The sequence below is a fragment of the Panulirus ornatus genome, chromosome 37 (genome assembly GCF_036320965.1).
Source record: "Panulirus ornatus isolate Po-2019 chromosome 37, ASM3632096v1, whole genome shotgun sequence".
Classification (NCBI taxonomy): Eukaryota; Metazoa; Arthropoda; class Malacostraca; order Decapoda; family Palinuridae; genus Panulirus; species Panulirus ornatus.
In genome coordinates this window covers 22,375,925-22,396,307 of record NC_092260.1, presented here as the reverse complement: position 1 = coordinate 22,396,307, position 20,383 = coordinate 22,375,925, and the positions used below count along the sequence as shown (strand labels likewise).

Here is a 20,383-nt window from a genome sequence, read left to right as displayed (position 1 = left end):
TAACAAATAGATAACAATCAACAAATGCACACGCTCATTTTGTAAATCTATTCATTTTAACTGGTCTTTGGGCTAATTCACCAACTTCATGACATGGTTAAGAGACGGCCATCCAGCCATAAAAGTTGATCAGACCCCTTTACAAGACCAAGGCCACCCTAAGAGGTGTTATCGCAGTTAGTCCAACCCAATCCTGTAGAGATGAGTCCAAAGAGACTAAACCTTTACAAATCCTCACCAGTCCTAGAAAATATAACTTTAAAAGTCGAGTAACAAATGTCAATCCTAACCCAATGTAGTTAAAGCCATGCTAAAATATTCAACATGATTGACCCTGAAATCTCCTTCCTACGCTTATAAAACAAGAAATTCATCTATTTCCAACAACTGCACCTCTCCTTTATCATGTGTTTCGCTGTTACAGCCAATCATTGCTTGAAGAGTTCTTAGGCTGGTGTAAGCCGTGGTGAGAAATATGTTTATCACAGAGTGGCCAGTTAGCTGACTTAAATCATGTTTTAAGGCAACGATGAAGTACTTCCCGTCTTTTCTCTCGTTCTGTTCGTTATTCAATCTTGCCATCTCGTCCTCTGAAGTCTAGCAAGGCCCTATGACCAACATACAATCGGGAAAACTAAACCGTCAACAAACACAAAGGATAAGGGGGAAGCTTAAACATCAACGTCCCGCCCATCCTACATCAAGAAACTCCAACAATCGGAGACTAACAAAGCCTTCAACGACCTCTAATACAGCTGAGAGAAGGGCTTGGGCGCAAAATTCCAGCACGGGTCTTTAAAGGCTGGCTGTTTACATAAACTTGAGTCGTTGGTGGATGATATACAGTGGAATGAAACTCAAGCCGCAGCCAAGGTAGTGTTCAGCACTGGTGACGTCATTCTCCATTGATTGAGAAGGGGGAGGAAAGAGAAGGGGAGGGAGGGCAACCCTCTCCGTCCTTTCTATGCACACTATCATCTATCAAAACGACTCTACCCCTACTCATGCTGTACATGACTTTTCTAACCTTTGTGAACATCTGAAAATACCGCCAGTCTTACTGCACTGCTAAATAAGTCCCCTTATCGTAATTAGAGATTCGGAAATCAAAACTAAGGGCTACAAGTCATCTTTTATTACATGGTCAACAGCACTCGAGGTTGGTTTAATATCTAAAAATGAATTTCTAAAAGGAAATACTTTGGCATTACATGATTTTGGATCTACTAAGTTCAAAATATCTCAGTGACTTTAGCATTCTTGAGTACAACAGTCCAACCACTACGCATGATCTTTCCTGAAAGCGCACAGCAGGACCCTTGACCTTTGCATAACCCGACCAATAAGGGTCAGGTCAAAAGTTAGATCATCATGCCCAAGACCAAAAACTCTTTGCTCTGTCTGATAACCTACAGAAATTACCTCATGAATATTACGCTTAATTGTTGTCAAGATGCAATGCAATGGATCTTTTAATGGCAAAACGGAATCTATGGTCGCCATCAAAGGCTAATAACTCTGAAATCTGTGCAATGCATACGGTGTACATGTATGTGCATAGTGCGTAGTAAGACTGATATGACTCGATAATATCTTCTACAACAAAGGGTAACTGTTTGCAATGATGCCGCTGTGCCGCCACTGTGAGCCGCGACATGTGGCTGCTATCATCAACGCTGCCCGATATCGCAGCAGCCTAGCCTAGCCACACCCCCCCCCCCCCCTTAACCTCCCTCCACCCACCATATCCAAGCTACAACTTTATAGAGTTTTGTTCTTGCTAGGTACGCTGTATTGAGTGGTTCGTCAACTTGTGGGTATTCAAGATTCCCATTGCGACCGACAAGAAACTAGTCAACTACAAACATCCAACACAGCTACCCTCGATATCTACGACTTGGGTCTCACTTACCTTACTAGGCTTCCACTTCGACTATGCAGGCTCACGTCCACCCACAGATCAGAAGCACACATTTATGTTCTTATCCCCTTCTTCCCCCAGGCCCGACACACTCACCCACTCCCTCTACACCCCTTCTTTCCAGCCCAGGCCGGGATGACGCAGGTTGTGTTGGCCTACGCAGTTGGCAGCCTCTGACCTGTACCCTGACCCTAGTCGCAGAATATCGCCAGCAAGACGCAGGCCGATATCTCTTGCTTCAGGTGCTCACACTAAAACCTTCAGAAAAACAAAGAAAAAAAATAGGCCTAAAGAAACTCCGATGAAGTAGGCTGAAGGTCAAGGTCAATGTCTACTTGAGTCTTTCAATGGCTTCGAAGGCTGACTCTTTCTCACGTTAAACCGGGCGGGAAAGCAACAGATGTGTTCCGGCTTGGTATCTTCATATTCTATTTTCGTTTAACCACAAATAAAACGGCGCGTCGGATATACACCCGCTGAAGAAAATGGTGGTGAAGGAACGTGAGAACTGAAAACTAGACTGAACCAGATAACAGTAAAAAGACACACAAACATCTCTGTTCAAACGAGCGACACAAACATCATACGAGCGACGCGCTACCGGACATTTCCAGGAAAACTGATTATCATTTTCACTTAAATTCTCGTACGGTGAATTACGCTATCATCACTGAACGTCCCACCTCCCACTATCAACACTGGAGACACGATAAACACCACTACAAGTAAAATATATAACGATAATATCCACCACTCCCGAGTAAAAGTTAAACACTATGACTACCAAAATTATCCAAACTCGGAGCGGTGATGCAGTTTGACAGCTGAAACACAAGCCCCTCTCATCCCCTACACCCATGCTCCTCTCCCACACGTTAAGAACAGCTGACCTGTGACCTTCGCTTCCGTGTTTTAGCTATCTGACAACGACGTGATCCCAAGACAGAGAGCCCTTGCGTATGATAGCCCGTCATTTGACCTTAAAGATCATGTCAAATACCTTACGGTCGTAATGTTAAATACCCTAATGTTGGTCGCGATACTTGCAGTGCTGGTAATAAAAGGTGATAAATGACGAAAATGGTGGCGACAGCTACAGGTGATGATAATGACGTAAAAACAATGATCATTGCGTCAGAGTTGAGGGAAAAAATACAAGACTGGAATAAACTATAAGAAAAATTGTTTGTAATAACAGCGGCAAGAGTGGTGGTGGATGAGATGATAGATAATGACAAAATGTGGTGATGCAACCGAGAAAAAAGGAAGTCTTGAAACAACTAGAAAAAAAAAAAAAAAAACGATTAGAACGAGGCGTAAAACGTGACGAGAATTACAACCAAGCCTTTGGGAAATGGAGCTTCCTTCCCGGGGGAGGTTATTCCCACCTCCCATACTCCAGGGGGAAGGGGCGGCGAGGGAGGAGGGGGGGGGGGGTCCTGGGCGTCGCAGAGGTCAATAACCCCCACATGTTGCCACTGGCATCCACCTCCAGCCAACCTAATCACACCTCTCTATACCTGCACATTGGTCGATTATGCCGCTGGTGCCGGCCCCCAAAACCATAACACCCAGGGCTTGGATTCCAAGTCTATCGACGCTCACGTCAGGTTTAATAGCATTACGTAAGCTCTCTATAATGCTATTGGGCAGCGACGCGACCCCACTGTGAAGTTCCGGCCCGACATGGCAATGTCATACGTAAATATCTAATTCCCGGAGCACGAGGATATTTTCCTTTAAACACGAGGAGGGTACGACCCTTGAGTAAAACGGCACGACCCCTGGGTATGATGGCGCGATCACTGACTTGACATCTTAAGGTTAGGCTGAAGGCAACATTATCATATCCAAGGCTCATTCCACAGTGCTCAAAGGGGTTGACTTGAGTCTCTACAGTTTCCGCCACCACAAGCGATTGGCGCTCAGGACTAAGAAGGGGACCACAAGACCAAATGCCCTTACTTGAATCTTCCTCTATCGTCATCGCAACACACTGGACGATTTATTGTACATGAGGCGGAAGAATACTAACATCAGTCATGACGGTGGAAAGAGGAAGCAGAAAAATTGTGCCAATTGGTCCACCACTACTTGCCTAGGCCCGGCCTGGTTTAGATTACTTCCAGACTTTATCCTCCGAGCAACAACAGACATCACGGTTAAAAATTACTTTATAAAAAAACACTTATCTTATTTTCCTCTATTACATCTTAAGCCTTTTTTTCCCCGTATACTGAAGCTCCAAAGGGTGTTTCCCTTGTCTGTCTATTTCGAACATCCCATAACATATTACTTTTTACATCTCAATTATATCTCTAAGTTCACAAACATTTACTTTAACTTCCATCTACCATTATTTGCCTTCCTTATCAACCTACCGTCTACACCTTCCCGTCACCTCTACTCTTGATCTCAACATATTTCAGTCCTCCTGCCATGTCCTGTTACCACATGTACTGTGCTTAACTTGGTTTAGACACCAGGATGCTCACTCCTTAGTGTGGCTCCACACACCATCTTCACTCTCCTCTACCCGCATCCATACCCCCCTAACTCCTCCTCTGCCTTCCCAAGTACAATTACCATCCTTGTTACCCAAAGTCTGATGGGGGTGTTGGGTAAGAGCTAGAAACGAATTTCAAAAGGTTTGGTAAGTAAAGCAATTTCATATGAGAGGCACTAGGGAGAATAATACCCAGCGACAGACCCATAAGGGGAAACTGGTTAACGCATCCGAAAACCCGCAAATTCCAGTGCCACGAACAACGAACACTAGGCCTGATAGTGGCATATATTAACCAAAGACCCACACAAGGTATAGTAGCCCTGGCAAGCCTGTATAGACTCTGGCACCTTCCTTCCGGATTGACATGATAACATTTGATGAAGACAACGAGCCTCCCAATCCTCAACTACTCCCCAATGCCCACACACCTCGCTTCCAAATCAACACACGACAAAGCCAAAAAAGGTATAAGGCCCTACGATTCGCCACAAAGAAAAATACTCCTAATTCGAAAATAGTTAAAAACAGCAGCGACTTTAAAATAGAAGTAACTGGCATGTTCCTAAAAGAAGCAGAAAGTGAGGCAGAAACTAGAGGCTGGCGGAGACAGACTAAAGACACCCAGGGCCTAGAAACTCCACAGTAGGTGATGTATGAAACACAATTGGTTCCCAATGAGAATAACAGGTCCCAGACAAGCTCTCCCCTATCCATCGATGCACTAAATAAACAATCCTTGGCTTTACTAATTTTCCTCCAAATCCAAGAGGCAACATCATCATACTAGGGAAGTACTTATATAGCATAAGAAATGGGGATGAACGGCATAAAACTGTGAGTCATGCAGAGCAAACAAACGGTTAAGAAGTTTACGACAGGTGGGAGAGAGCGAGAGGCGAGCAGCGATGAAGCGGCCATTTCAAACCGTCAGGCAAAGAACAGGAAGCCCCAAGCTAGCCAGAGCAAAGCTCCTGTTATACAAGAACGATCCACCCAGTACCCAAACCCTCGAACAATAGCAACTGAGTGGATCAATCTGGCAAATAAGTGGATCATCCTCTACGCGGCTGAGTCAAGTGGTTCATCCTTTTCGGTGATACTTGGAGTGATCATCCATTAACCTCGTTGAACCCTACGGTATTAACCATTAGTATTGATGGCCTGCCCTTTCACTTCTTCATGAACTTTAGGGTCAGGTCAAAGGCTAGACTTGGCGTACCCAGTGATCGCGCTGTCGTGTTGGAGGGGGGGGGGGGGGTTACATCAACAGGAGCTCACAGCTGGGCTCTTCTGCCCAAACCAGTGCATCAGCACTAACCCAAGCGCTCTGCCCTTCAGCACTCATCAGACACGTCGGTAAATACCGCATAAATGTCAACAAAAGCAGTTTAAAAGTTTCTCGGAGAGCGAGATCAATGAACTCTGCAGAGAAGTTTAGTTCCTTGTAGATTAGATTGCTGTACACGGCTGACTATCGCTTAATTTACTTTCGCTTCTTTCAAAGATTCCCTATCTTAGATTAGTAAATACACACTAACCTAAACTGGTCCATTTTCATTTACACTGTGTACCGAAGCTTAGTTTAGGCAGAAACACGCAGTGCCTCGGTTGGGGGACGTGAGGCTACATAAGAGAGTAGGAGGTAGTGAGGACATCCTCTCACGTCCAACACCAGCAGTAAGTGTGATCAGGGACATCCTATCTCTCCCCCCACCCTCCATGCCTGACTGCCTGTCTGCCTGCTCCCCCCCCCCCCCTCTTCCCCCGTTGTGCTGCTGCCTCCAGCTTATCTAACCTCCTCCCTCACCACCAACTGTCCACCATCGGGACACCAAAGATCATAACTTATTCCAGCAAAAGTGATCCAGCGATGGATGGAAACTAGGCGCGGCCTGCATAGCTGGTCCAGTAACCGTCAAGATCATAGTCATCCAGAAAATATATATGGTACATTAACTGCCAAGTTCTGAGTCTCTCGTTCTGCATATATGGTCCATTAACAGCCAACATCAGAGCCATTCCTATGAATCAATAGGGTGACTGGGATCACCTCGTCTCACATGACCAAATGCTCATCACAAGGCTGAGCATCACAGGGCCTCAGTCCTATCTTGGCAACACTGCTTCGCTACCGCAGATACCTATCGACAACCCCAGAAGCTCACGATCTCCAGCTTCAGCCAAAAATAAGCTGCCCAAATAGCAGGGTGGCCCTTGGCTGAACATACGTTACCGGTCACGTCCTCCACTCTACATCCATGACAAAAATGTACAAGCAAATATTAGAAGTATCCAACACAGCACAGAGAATCCACCATACGTACAGCTATGTTCTGAATACATTGAGTCTTTGCCAATCTCCATGACCTTCATATATTTTCCCCGTGGACTCATATGAATATATATATATATATATATATATATATATATATATATATATATATATATATATATATTTTGTTTTTGTTTTGTCGCTGTCTCCCGCGTTTGCGAGGTAGCGCAAGGAAACAGACGAAAGAAATGGCCCAACCCACCCCCATACAACATGCATATACATACGTCCACACACGCAAATATACATACCTACACAGCTTTCCATGGTTTACCCCAGACGCTTCACATGCCCTGATTCAATCCACTGACAGCACGTCAACCCCGGTATACCACATCGATCCAATTCACTCTATTCCTTGCCCTCCTTTCACCCTCCTGCATGTTCAGGCCCCGATCACACAAAATCTTTTTCACTCCATCTTTCCACCTCCAATTTGGTCTCCCACTTCTCCTCGTTCCCTCCACCTCCGACACATATATCCTCTTGGTCAATCTTTCCTCACTCATTCTCTCCATGTGCCCAAACCATTTCAAAACACCCTCTTCTGCTCTCTCAACCACGCTCTTTTTATTTCCACACATCTCTCTTACCCTCACGTTACTTACTCGATCAAACCACCTCACACCACACATTGTCCTCAAGCATCTTATTTCCAGCACATCCATCCTCCTGCGCACACCTCTATCCATAGCCCAAGCCTCGCAACCATACAACATTGTTGGAACCACTATTCCTTCAAACATACCCATTTTTGCTTTCCGAGATAATGTTCTCGACTTCCACACATTCTTCAAGGCTCCCAGGATTTTCACCCCTTCCCCCACCCTATGATCCACTTCCGCTTCCATGGTTCCATCCGCTGCCAGATCCACTCCCAGATATCTAAAACACTTTACTTCCTCCAGTTTTTCTCCATTCAAACTTACCTCCCAATTGACTTGACCCTCAACCCTACTGTACCTAATTACCTTGCTCTTATTCACATTTACTCTTAACTTTCTTCTTTCACACACTTTACCAAACTCAGTCACCAGCTTCTGCAGTTTCTCACATGAATCAGCCACCAGCGCTGTATCATCAGCGAACAACAACTGACTCACTTCCCAAGCTCTCTCATCCCCAACAGACTTCATACTTGCCCCTCTTTCCAAAACTCTTGCATTCACCTCCCTAACAACTCCATCCATAAACAAATTAAACAACCATGGAGACATCACACACCCCTGCCGCAAACCTACATTCACTGAGAACCAATCACTTTCCTCTCTTCCTACACGTACACATGCCTTACATCCTCGATAAAAACTTTTCACTGCTTCTAACAACTTGCCTCCCACACCATATATTCTTAATACCTTCCACAGAGCATCTCTATCAACTCTATCATATGCCTTCTCCAGATCCATAAATGCTACATACAAATCCATTTGCTTTTCTAAGTATTTCTCACATACATTCTTCAAAGCAAACACCTGAGGGTTAGGGAAAATGATTTGGTAAACAGAGAAGAGGTAGTAAAAGCTTTGCGGAAGATGAAAGCCGGCAAGGCAGCAGGTTTGGATGGTACTGCAGTGGAATTTAGTAAAAAAAGGGGGTGACTGTATTATTGACTGGTTAGTAAGGTTATTTAATGTATGTATGACTCATGGCGAGGTGCCTGAGGATTGGCGGAATGCGTGCATAGTGCCATTGTACAAAGGCAAAGGGGATAAGAATGAGTGCTCAAATTACAGAGGTATAAGTCTGTTGAGTATTCCTGGTAAATTATATGGGAGGGTATTGATTGAGAGGGTGAAGGCATGTACAGAGCATCAGATTGGGGAAGAGCAGTGTGGTTTCAGAAGTGGTAGAGTACATATATATATATATATATATATATATAATCTTTTCTTTCTTTTAAACTATTCGCCATTTCCCGCGTTAGCGAGGTAGCGTTAAGAACAGAGAACTGGGCCTTCGTGGAATATTCTCACCTGGCCCCCCTCCGTTCCTTCTTTTGGAAAATTAAAAAAAAAAAAAAAAACGAGAGGGGAGGATTTCCAGCCTCCCGCTCCCTCCTCCTTTAGTCGCCTTCTACGACACGCAGGGAATACGTGGGAAGTATTCTAAATCCCCTATCCCCAGGGATATATATATATATATATATATATATATATATATATATATATATATATATATATATATATATATATATATATATATAAACGGGGCCCTCAGTCCATTTCTATAACTAATTTTTCAATCTATATCAACGAACTTTTAGCAATATTTCTGTCGAGTGTCTATAAATGTCTTGCCCACACTACACTGCATGAGGGCTGGCAAACAAAACGACTACACACTCATCGACCCGAGTCCTACAGGAAGCATCTTTTTTCCAAAACACGTAAACTAAAAACATCTCGTACGAAGTATGACGTCCAAACACGAACATTTAAAGATAAGCGGTTTGTCTTCCAGGTTTGAGCGGTGGCTACTTTTGACTTGCGTTCAAGTTAAGCCATATGAACCCTAAGGGTTTTACGTAAAAACAGCTTCAACAAACTCATGACAGCAAAATGGCAAATGCAAATATAAAATGTACAGCTATGTTGAAAGAAACTGACGCTCTTCCATCACGATGATGTTGCGGAGTTCAAGCCACGCCCGCGCTCAAGAATAACCGTTCTACTGTCCAGTTCCGAGAACCGATCAGCTCACTAAACCCTATTTAAATGTAAAATTAACCAGTACAGTTCGTGATAGACCACTAAAGTTCGCGACTTACTGACAGGTGTGTAGCACTTTATGCAACTCATCTGGACTACATGTTAATTCTGAACTTGTAATCTGAGACATCAAAAGCGCTTTCATGAGACTTAAGGAGAGGAGTATATCTTCTAAACAGCTCTGTGGATTACATGTTAACTTTCAGCTTGAGAGCTATTAAAGCGCATGTATATATATATATATATATATATATATATATATATATATATATATATATATATATATATATATAAATGGGTATGTTTGAAGGAATAGTGGTTCCAACAATGTTGTATGGTTGCGAGGCGTGGGCTATGGATAGAGTTGTGCGCAGGAGGATGGATGTGCTGGAAATGAGATGTTTGAGGACAATGTGTGGTGTGAGGTGGTTTGATCGAGTAAGTAACGTAAGGGTAAGAGAGATGTGTGGAAATAAAAAGAGCGTGGTTGAGAGAGCAGAAGAGGGTGTTTTGAAATGGTTTGGGCACATGGAGAGAATGAGTGAGGAAAGATTGACCAAGAGGATATATGTGTCGGAGGTGGAGGGAACGAGGAGAAGAGGGAGACCAAATTGGAGGTGGAAAGATGGAGTGAAAAAGATTTTGTGTGATCGGGGCCTGAACATGCAGGAGGGTGTAAGGAGGGCAAGGAATAGAGTGAATTGGAGCGATGTGGTATACAGGGGTTGACGTGCTGTCAGTGGAGTGAATCAAGGCATGTGAGGCGTCTGGGGTGGACCATGGAAAGCTGTGTAGGTATGTATACACGTGTGTGGACATGTGTATGTACATGTGTATGGGGGGGGGGGGGTTGGGCCATTTCTTTCGTCTGTTTCCTTGCGCTACCTCGCAGACGCGGGAGACAGCGACAAAGTATAAAAAAAAAAAAAAAAAAAAAAAAAAAAAAAAAAAAATATATATATAAAGGCTACAGAAGCATATTGGATGAGAACCTCATCTCCAATGACGTCCATAACCCTGCTGGTCAGTCGCATCGATGGCAGTCCCCCATACTCCCTGCCAAGATCGCAGGCCTCCCGGTATGTTCATGCTGCGTGGTGTACGTGGCGCCATCATCCACGTCACCACCTAAAGGAACCACGCTGCCACAACCTCCATTACGCTAAGATTATAACACTCCCGGCAGGCCTAGCTAGCATTACCGCACTCTGCAGGCCAAACAATACCACACCTTGCTGGCCAAACATTACTAGCACCCTACAGGCTTAACAAGGATCGGTTTGCTTCAGACAGCATGATGTGCAAACGCGTCGCGATTGCGTCACAAGCAGGAAGCTCATTTCTTCCCACCACTGGAGACACGCTGTGTTACTCACCCCTCCCCCTCTCCCTTCCCAAAATCCATACTCCCACTCGCGTTGCATTGGTCCCCTTCTGGTGACCTAGAGCTGGATTTCCAGCCATCTTGTATATATATTCGTTTACGTTTTCATGTCAAAAGAAATGAAGAAGAGCGACTTTAAGGTCAACGTGGCATTGCGGCCTTACCCGACTCGATGCGCTGGTATTTGCCGCATCTTCCGAGCACTGGCGACGAAAACTGGGGAGTGGGGGGTTCAGCCCCACATTATGAAAGAATCAACAGAGACGAATACTACCGTTGTTTCTTCTGAGAATGGAGAAATAGAGTAGCGACATCGCGGCGTATATATAAAAATGTTTGAAGACAAGAGATACACAGGGGATTCAAGAGACGGTAGTCTTTTGATCCCACTCATTAATGTAATGGAGCACTACACACAAACTAGGGCGGATACAACCCGTAGATATGCAATAGCTGCCCACGTGAAAAATAATTACGGAACCTCACCATCAACCCCAGCTTTTGAGAAGCAGAATTTGAAATAACTTCATTACGTGGGGTTTCCAAGATTATACAGGATTATATGGTTATAACGTTATCCTCCAGCATGTCTATTATCAAAGACTAGAACTGTGGTGTTTTGAAATTGAAATGAGAGAAACGCATGGCTGTATACGGATATATTGCGTTTTAGCGTTATCAAACTTTGGCACTGCTCCCCTTTTCTGATATGTTGCACAGGCCCGAAATGAGGGAGGAAATATGTTCAGCGCGGGAGAAAATGAGTATTTGGAGGAGGGAGGGAGATTGAGTTTCTTAAAAGCTAGATTAATCAGTAATCAGGAAGGGTGTTCGAACAGGGTTCTAAGTTGAGGAGGGGTCATCTATCGAAAAATGAAAGACAAGGCGATAGGATAGTCTTGAGGTATACTTCTTTTTTTTTTAGGTACATCAAGTCGATTTATCAACGATTTCTCACATGGAACGGTCAGAGAGAAAGTTGTGCTTAGGGAATTGTCATAATCAGAAAAACCACCAAATAGGAGTTCATAATGCAGAGATGTCGAGGGCAACAACTAAAGTGTCACCAATTTCCTTGCTACTGCTATCATAATACATCTTATCATAATTACTAACATATCTCCAAAGCTAGGAAGGGATTATATAACTTGTCAACCGCTTAATTTTAGATACCACCCAGTCAAAATGTTCTGCTCCCGCTGTGGCCGTGACCACGCCCGCTTCGTGGGGCTGACGTCAACTAGTGCGTGTATCCCTTGGAGTTGCCCTTATCAGTGTACTAAGTACAGTCTCCCATCGATCCTCTTTTGGCTCACCTGACTAGCACTCGTGTGCAATGTATCCTAGTTTTATCCTGGTAAAGCCAATGGAAACTATCACCGAAGCAACAAGACCACATCTTTATTCCCCTTTTTTACATAACCCCGAGCCGGATCTGGGCACAGCGGCCGAGGAGCGCGTTAAGGGAACGCCAGCTTTAAGTCCCGGGCGTCCTCGGTCGCTCACATGTGAATGGTCTGCCACGTGATCAACGAGACACGTGATCCAGACACCTGCCCAAAATGCTCAAACTCACACCTAACACGACATACAACATGAGCTGCGTATACCGCAGGGGAATAAAGGAAGTGTTGATGAGACAACCTAAGGTGGTCATCAATGTTGTATGAGCTGAGGAACGCTGGGGAGGCGGATGGGCGTGGGTCGCTGGGAGCTCGAGGTTGGCGGGCAACATGGCTGACTTCTAGGCGCTGTTGCCGGCAGCTCGCCAGTCACCAAATCTCTCCTCCGCCAACCTACACCGCAAACCCACATATAGCCTTCGAGGAGATACTATATTGGCGGCATGGGTCGCGTGTACTGCTCTCTCTCTCTCTCGTCTCAAAACAAATTATACCAAGACTTGGTTTCTAGCTCAGCAACAGGGACGTGACGTAATTTCCTTTTGTCTTCCTGCCGCGCGACGACCTACAGCCGCCACAACAGCCAAGATTATGGTGGCCCAACGTGCAGACACCAGGAAGGATCTTCACAAGTCCGCACGGAAGCAGAGGATAAACTACTGTGCATGGAGCGAGCACGATATGGTGACGCCCGATGTTTTCGTAAACTACAATCAATACATCGAGTTTCCACGATGATCTAACTCTCATGTCTAAACTGTAAACAGTAATTGTAATATCGCCCTTTTACCTTACCAGCAGCTACAGTGGCATAAGCTATTCTGGGGTTGGCAACAATGACGGTACCAGTAGCTAGGCAACAAGCTACCACTCTCCCCAGCGCCGTGCCGTCCCTACCAATGCAAATGCCAACCTCCATACGTGCTCACTTGACCAGACAACCTCATTGTTAATGTCAGGTGTTACCTACCAACAAAGCACGACCTTGCTACCTCGTCCTTGAGCTGGGACAAGGTCGAGGAACAGCGGACGAAGGAAATAAAGACAGCAGAGAAGTTAACGAAACGAGATATAAAAAACTGACAATGAGGGGAGGAGGAAGAAGCCTAACTATTCAAGCAGCACCTCCTAAATACAGGGGTTTCTTCACCAGCGTTTGACAGAAAAATCTATGAGGCACAGTTGTGGAGAGGGAGCTGCCATTTTTGTGCACTTCACTTGACAGCGAGAGAATATGAGTTAATGTGGTCTTTCTTCGTGTTTCTGGCGATACCTAATTACCGCGGGAAATGGCGATCTCGTGTGTGTATGTATGTATGTATGTATGTATATGCGTGTGTGTGTGTGTGTGTGTTCCTAGGTGCATTTTCGCGTAATGAACACATCGTCAGGGGAGACAGAGGACGTAGAACAGTCAGACGCACCCACGGGCAACCTAAATTCACTTGATATACTATAATCTAATCTCGAAGCCCATTTCGTCACAAGAAAGTACGTACTTTATAAACGTTAAATGCAGAGGTTTTGATAAGAAACTGAAATCATTGTAAGTACCGGAATAATAGATTTAATCTAGTGGCCCTGCTGCCAGTTAGACTACATCTCGCAGGTAGCCCAAGGCAATAAGATAAAAATGTAAAATAATTTCGTCAGTTCGAGTTGCCAAAATCGTCAAAACTAGTGATGGGTTGTCCGATCTAGCTCCAACTGCGCTGCCTCTCTTTTAAAGCTGCCATGGGGTAGTAAGGCGTGTGGAAGAACATACGAGCCAGCTATACTACGAGTTTCCATTAAAGTTATATGGGTGTATTTACATCCACATTGGTCACTTTAGAGGGAAACGTTTCAACAAGAAACACCAATAATGGCATCAGGTGTTGGGCTGGATAAAATGTTGTCAAATCTTAGCAATTCTTACAGTGGTCCGAAAGCTAAACACACGGGTGGAGAGAGTAATCACAGTCTTCATGAGGACTTCACAATAACAAGACATACATAGGAAAACGTCAGGTACACGAAAGCAAATATTTCCAACAAGGACAACCCAAGAAAACAATTAAGTCTTGCCCAACTGAAGTCCAGTAAATGTCGCGAATACAGAAGTTAACCCCTTGAGCACGACATCCTGAACGTATACACACAACAGTGCGACCCTTAACCACAAAGTTACGATTCTTGAGTGTAATATGCTGGTCTTGGGTCGGTCGTCATGCCCAGAGGTCGCAACGATACTCAAGGTTTGCAATGTTATGCACAAGAGGCTGAGAAAATACTAGAGCATATGATGAGCGGAGCGTAATCTGCAAGTACAGCAAAACAAGATAACAACCAGATTATATATATATATATATATATATATATATATATATATATATATATATATATATATATATATATATATATATATTGGAAAGGATCACAACTTCGCACGTGATCAAGTATATTCCTATGAGTCCACGGGGAAAATGAAACACGATAAGTTCCCCACTGCACTTTCGTGTAATAATCACATCATCAGGGGAGACACAAGAGAGGAATATAAGTCAGTTGATATACAAAGAAGAGACGTAGCAAGGTCGCCATTTGGTAAACATGTGATTGTCCAAGATAATCGCATGTTTACCAAATGGCGTTAGCGAGGAAGCGTTACGAACAGAGGACTGAGCCTTTGACGAAATATCCTCACTTGGCGCCCTTCTCTGTTCCTTCTTTTGGATAATCAAAAATGAGAGGGGACGATTTCCAGTTCCCCGCTCCCTCCCGATACGCAGGGAATACGTGGGAAGTATTCTTTCTCCCCAATCTCCTATCATTATATATATATACATATATATATATATATATATATATATATATATATATATATATATATATATATATATATTTGACTGAACAGTACGTACCAACTGCATAGGTTCGATATACGCTAGGAACAGCAGGCATCAGCATGCTCGTCCTCCTCAACGCGGGCAGCTTACTGTGAGACGCCAGAGGCCACACAGACTTAATAACAGGTGTCTAAACTCCCCCTACCCCTCCCCTCGTCTTAAATCCTGCTAGTGAACGTGTACGTACCCAGGTCTCAGGGATGGTGCATGGCACGCTAAAAGGGGTACAGGAAATAACCGCACAGAGGGCGGAGCGGGGTTGAAGGTGCTGCTGCAGTGGAGTGTGTGTGTGTGTGTGTGCGCGCGCGAGTGCTAGACTAAGCGGGGAGGGCGCGGCGCCTAAATTAGTATTTGGGTCGCGTTCCCGCATCGCTCCAAGTGAGGGTCTGCGTGTGGGTCTTTATCACATATCTTTCTCCCACACGCACCCACACTTACACAAAACAACGACATCCATCCACACACAGCAACACTTGGCCAAACTGAGACACACTGGTGATCTAAAATCAAACCTCAAAAGCACTATCACCAGTACAATTTCACACCACACACACATAAAGACACGCAAACGGATCCACTTACCCCCCCCCCCCCACACACACACACATATACAAGAACAAAATTGAAAATACCAAAACTCCCAGAACATGGCAGCACACTCCTTGCGCGAGTCTTGCAGTAGTACATAAAAACAGGTCCACGTGAGGCCGGGCAGCGGAACGAGCATGTGAGTGCAACACCAAGGATATATGTTCCTTATCATAAAAACCTGCTCAGCCGATATCAGCTTTATTCAAAAACTACTACAAAATGCTGGAGACCAGGCGCCACAGAATACAAAAAATTAGTTCTTTTGGTAATGATCACAAGACATATCAACTAAAAATTACCTAACACTTGACCTTGAAAGTCAGAGAAATACATTACACACATTAAAAAGTTATACAACAATAATAATAATTACTGTTATTTCTATAAAAAGTTTGGTACATAAGCATCACCGAGGCAGTAACGTTATTTTCACACAAGGCCACCGGATAATCTACACCCAGAAAGATATTATCTGCGAGCGAAATCTTAGGATGCCACTGTGAAGACTCCTCAAAACTATATTGCGTCGGTTTTGGAAAACTATACATCACACCGGCTGTGCCTTGACATCTGGATGAAAATCAAGTCATTAACCACAAGAGCAACATGGGAAGACAACGCTTGAGCATGATGGCCACAGTCACTGCATCATAACAAAGGGTTAGTTTCTCCTTCCAGTCTAAAAATCAAGAAATGTTCCGTTTTCTCCTTCCCCCACCCAAGATCAATTCGGGATATCCAAAGCTCATCAACACGATCCTGATCCAGTTACCTAACGCCTTTATCCGTCATGAATACCGGGCGAAAATACCGGTGCATGCAAAACAGCAGGTACAAATGTTGCAACAAATGGCACAAAACTTCAAATTTCAGTTCCCTGAGCTCATGTCTGTATATGCTGTAAAGTTAAAAAAAAAAACATAAGTTCGATATCTACGTTATATGGATATTGTGCCAAATTATACATACGTACATACACACACACACACACACACACACACACACACACATATATATATATATATATATATATATATATATATATATATATATATATATATATATTGACAGCACGTCAACCCCGGTATACCACATCGCTCCAATTCACTCTATTCCTTGCCCTCCTTTCACGTGAACCTCCTGCATGTTCAGGCCCCGATCACACAAAATCTTTTTCACTCCATCTTTCCACCTCCAATTTGGTCTCCCTCTTCTCCTCGTTCCCTCCACCTCCGACACATATATCCTCTTGGTCAATCTTTCCTCACTCATTCTCTCCATGTGCCCAAACCATTTCAAAACACCCTCTTCTGCTCTCTCAACCACGCTCTTTTTATTTCCACACATCTCTCTTACCCTTACGTTACTTACTCGATCAAACCACCTCACACCACACATTGTCCTCAAACATCTCATTTCCAGCACATCCATCCTCCTGCGCACAACTCTATCCATAGCCCACGCCTCGCAACCATACAACATTGTTGGAACCACTATTCCTTCAAACATACCCATTTTTGCTTTCCGAGATAATGTTCTCGACTTCCACACATTCTTCAAGGCTCCCAGAATTTTCGCCCCCTCTCCCACCCTATGATCCACTTCTGCTTCCATGGTTCCATCCGCTGCCAGATCCACTCCCAGATATCTAAAACACTTCACTTCCTCCAGTTTTTCTCCATTCAAACTCACCTCCCAATTGACTTGACCCTCAACCCTACTGTACCTAATAACCTTGCTCTTATTCACATTTACTCTTAACTTTCTTCTTTCACACACTTTACCAAACTCAGTCACCAGCTTCTGCAGTTTCTCACATGAATCAGCCACCAGCGCTGTATATATATATATATATATATATATATATATATATATATATATATATATATATATGAAGTCTGTTGGGGATGAGAGAGCTTGGGAAGTGAGTCAGTTGTTGTTCGCTGATGATACAGCGCTGGTGGCTGATTCATGTGAGAAACTGCAGAAGCTGGTGACTGAGTTTGGTAAAGTGTGTGGAAGAAGAAAGTTAAGAGTAAATGTGAATAAGAGCAAGGTTATTAGGTACAGTAGGGTTGAGGGTCAAGTCAATTGGGAGGTGAGTTTGAATGGAGAAAAACTGGAGGAAGTGAAGTGTTTTAGATATCTGGGAGTGGATCTGTCAGCGGATGGAACCATGGAAGCGGAAGTAGATCATAGGGTGGGGGAGGGGGCGAAAATTTTGGGAGCCTTGAAAAATGTGTGGAAGTCGAGAACATTATCTCGGAAAGCAAAAATGGGTATGTTTGAAGGAATAGTGGTTCCAACAATGTTGTATGGTTGCGAGGCGTGGGCTATGGATAGAGTTGTGCGCAGGAGGATGGATGTGCTGGAAATGAGATGTTTGAGGACAATGTGTGGTGTGAGGTGGTTTGATCGAGTAAGTAACGTAAGGGTAAGAGAGATGTGTGGAAATAAAAAGAGCGTGGTTGAGAGAGCAGAAGAGGGTGTTTTGAAATGGTTTGGGCACATGGAGAGAATGAGTGAGGAAAGATTGACCAAGAGGATATATGTGTCGGAGGTGGAGGGAACGAGGAGAAGAGGGAGACCAAATTGGAGGTGGAAAGATGGAGTGAAAAAGATTTTGTGTGATCGGGGCCTGAACATGCAGGAGGGTGAAAGGAGGGCAAGGAATAGAGTGAATTGGAGCGATGTGGTATACAGGGGTTGACGTGCTGTCAGTGGATTGAATCAAGGCATGTGAAGCGTCTGGGGTAAACCATGGAAAGCTGTGTAGGTACGTATATTTGCGTGTGTGGACGTGTGTATGTACATGTGTATGGGGGGGGGGGGTTGGGCCATTTCTTTCGTCTGTTTCCTTGCGCTACCTCGCAAACGCGGGAGACAGCGACAAAGTATAAAAAAAAAAAAAAAAAAAAAAATATATATATATATATATATATATATATATTTTTTTTTTCCAAAAGAAGGAACAGAGGGGGCCAGGTGAGGATATTCCAAAAAAGGCCCAGTCCTCTGTTCCTAACGCTACCTCGCTAACGCGGGAAATGGCGAATAGTTTAAAAAAAAAAAAAAAAATATATATATATATATATATATATATATATATGCACAGTCATGCAGTCCCCGGTGAAGCATATAAACACAGCACATGCTTCTCCATTTGTCCAGGAATTTATCTAGCACTGCAAACCTCCTCAACCGCAGGAAAAGCAGAATACGAAATACAGTTTAGTAGGGTGAAGGTCGTCACTCTGCTTGTTAGTAGAGTTAAAAATAATTGAACGATATTATCTCCCTTCTTGTTGGGCAAGAATGTAGTAACACCACATTTTGTTTATTCGCTAAGTACTGCGGTACCAGCTGCCCTTGGCTCACCGATATACCTACGCATACCATCGACGAAAATTCATCCGGTAATATAAAAGCGTTATGAGTGAGTTAACATAGCCAACTGCTGACAATGTATGTAAGAGTACTGACACTTGCATGTACACGTTCAAGCCCAATCTTGTCCACAGAATAGATACATGACGTCAAATACTTCCGCCACACCACGAACCATTACAGTATCCGGATACGACTACTACGAGGTGTTATGCAAGACGCCTAGCCTCCGTTATGGGGAATCCGACATGCTTGGTCATCCTTACGTCACTGCCTCAGTATGTAGATTGTAGAGTTTGACCATCTGGTCCAGATAACTAGACGGTTATTAGTACGTTATATGGGAGTTTTATGCAGTACAAGTAAATCTAGTTTATTTCCTCAAATATACAGCAAACCTGTGCTGCCGATGGATCTTATTATATAAGGCTTCCGCTCCGCCTCGCTCTCTGCTACCCTAGCAACCATTCACACTGCATTAAATCATCCAGATTGCCAAGGAAAGTTACCCCGGCTCCTTACATCACCAACAACCGCAGCAGCAACCCTCCGTCAGTGGAGGCACAGGGTTCGGGGTTGAAGAGGTGTGGTGGAGTCTGCCACCTATGGCTGTTATGACGTCAGCAATACAAGTTACCAACTGATATTTATTCATCTACAAGCAGCTGTGGTACAAGTGTGTTATCAGTGTTTATCAAGCACCGTCGTAATTCTACGAGCACGATTAACCAGTGGAAGGAAGGACATCATCCTAACCTGCGTCTTGTCAACGTGCTTATTTATTCCCTTGGACAAAGCGGCACCAGAGCTCTGATCTCACTATCAAGGGACTGCCATACCCAGGTGCCGTAAAGTCGTGCTTAAGGGTCGTATGACGTCGTTCGCAAGGGATAAAACACTCGACATAACTCAAGGCCTCAACAACAACAGCTTTAAAAGGAAAAGAGCATCAGCGGTACGTCAATAATGAAAATAACGTTAACTGAACACTCTTGACCAGAGAACGGGCGATCACTTTTCCAATATTTACAATCAATACTATATTTGTAAGTTTAGCTCTTCCGTTGTGAAACAAATGTAACCATTTCTGTGGTAGTGTTAAGGAATATGACGCAATGTAAACGTCAGTAAAAACAAATGACATGCATGGGTAAGCATAGCATAAAACACACTGCCCCAGTTGCTTAACAAAGCAAGGCAACATCCATGAAAATGCGGCCAGTTTCTGATTCACTGAACAATCGCACAACAGCTCTC

General features: G+C 44.0%; 1 protein-coding gene across 2 annotated transcripts in view; it reads right to left on the bottom strand.

The window, feature by feature from the left end:
* Positions 1-20,383, bottom strand: part of BNIP3 (BCL2 interacting protein 3) — a 67,951-nt gene that overhangs the window by 8,198 nt on the left and 39,370 nt on the right. The gene's annotated exons all lie outside the window — the stretch shown is intronic.